Genomic DNA, 2,090 nt, shown 5'->3' with positions numbered 1-2,090 from the left:
GAAACCATTGCTGCCCGATAGTTTTTCGCCCATTCCGCGCATTTGCATCTTTTTCTAAGCCATCTCGTTGGGCATTTTTCCCGTTGTGACCTTGTATTTGTATTTATACCTCATCTAACATGATGCCCTTTATTTCGGCAATCACAAAATACCTCGGTTCCTTGAAACCTTTTCATTATTTACAGTTAAATGTATCTTCTACCCCACCCAATCTGTTGATCTGAAGGAGGAGACTGCCAGTGGAGGGAGTTATCTTTTGTGCAAAGTTTGATAATGGAAAGAGAGAGAGATAGAGACGGTGTTTTTTACCTTATTTTCGGAATAGTGAAGGAATATGTGTGTAAATACGTAATGAAAAAAAAAAGATAGAGAATTTGTCTTCCTTTTTTTACTATTATTCTTGGTTTCGGGAGGAAAACAATATCATCGCACAAAATCGTTCAAAAAAATATTCTTTTTGAAAAATAGGTGAAAATTTCTAGATGGTTTAGGGATTTTCTTTGTGGAAGTTATAATTGCGGATCTGGGAAATTTTAACAATCGCTTAAAAATTAACAAGTAAAACATGAAAAAAGACTGTTGTGACTTTCAATTTTCAGAACGACACCGATTAAACGCAATACAAATACTATCATTGTTGTAAATATCAAAGAGTGGATGAAACGAGCAATTGTTGCCAAGTTGATCTTCCACTATTGACTGAATACTTGATTGTTAACAGTAAGAAAATAAATTTCATCAAATATATATAAATAGGAAGGTCCTAATAATTTATTATCAGTTCGAATTCAATTTATTTAGAAACAAATGGGTTGGGTACCTTGACATGGATTTCGAGACCTTTCGACGGATATTCCCTCGATGCTTCTCGTTAACTGGTTTGTTTCAAATTGAACAAGGTCTACAGTGCTTCTCAGAGTGTTGGTGGGTGTGGGTATAGTGGAGAGTTTACTCCTTCGGAATGCACAAGTCATTTGGGTGTACAGTGGGGGGATATTTTGTTTTGTAGATGACTTTGATTGAGTGTTGGTGATTATATGCACATGTATAGAGGGCCCTTTGGACAAATACAACAAAAAAATAATAATAACAATAATAAAATAAAATTTACAGTTAAAACAATAATTAAAAATAAATAAAATTTACAGTTAAAACAATAATTAAAAATAAATAATATTTACAGTTAAAACAATAATTAAGTTAAAACAATAATTAAAAATAAATAAAATTTACAGTTGAAACAATAATTAAAAATAAATAAAATTTACAGTTAAAACAATAATTAAAAATAAATAAAATTTACAGTTAAAACAATAATTAAAAATAAATAAAATTTACAGTTAAAACAATAATTAAAAATAAATAAAATTTACAGTTAAAACAATAATTAAAAATAAATAAAATTTACAGTTAAAACAATAATTAAAAATAAATAAAATTTACAGTTAAAACAATAATTAAAAATAAATAAAATTTACAGTTAAAACAATAATTAAAAATAAATAAAATTTATAGTTAAAACAATAATTTTAGTGTTTAAATAAAATTTAGTTATAGTAATTAAGTTATAGTAATTAATAAAATTTAGTTATAATAAAATTTAGTTATAGTAATTAAAATTAAATTGGTAACAAACTAAAATGAATAAAACATTCTATGCGTGTGTATGCGTGGAGGGATTCGAACGGGATATCTCTAAAACGGACGTCCCTTTCGCCACTTTGTCACTGTCAGTTTGTTTCAACAAGAACCAAACAGTCTATATCACGTGCGATTTCAGGGTGAGGTGTATAATGGCGAGGACGGGATGAGTAGAGCCAACACCACCTATAGAAGGGGCGGGCGCCTTATATAGGTGTATTGGTAATCTCCTCGGGATTGCTGTGATTAATCTACACCTGGGTGGAAGGCTGGGGTTTCGAAGTGACTTTAAATAAGTATTGGATGTGGAGGCAATAGGACGGGACTTCTGGGTTAGAGCTCAAACCCGGGCCATCCAATGCAAGGCTACCGTATTCGCTATCCGAACCTGTGGATACGATAGCCGTTGCAGTACTTACGGTGAAAAAAAAAGAAACCGAAGGGACTGT

The sequence above is a fragment of the Pholcus phalangioides genome, unplaced genomic scaffold, assembly GCF_987345545.1.
Source record: "Pholcus phalangioides strain wild (caught in Gottingen) unplaced genomic scaffold, Ppha-v1.0 ptg000030l_1, whole genome shotgun sequence".
Lineage (NCBI taxonomy): Eukaryota > Metazoa > Arthropoda > Arachnida > Araneae > Pholcidae > Pholcus > Pholcus phalangioides.
This window is presented reverse-complemented; position numbering follows the sequence as displayed.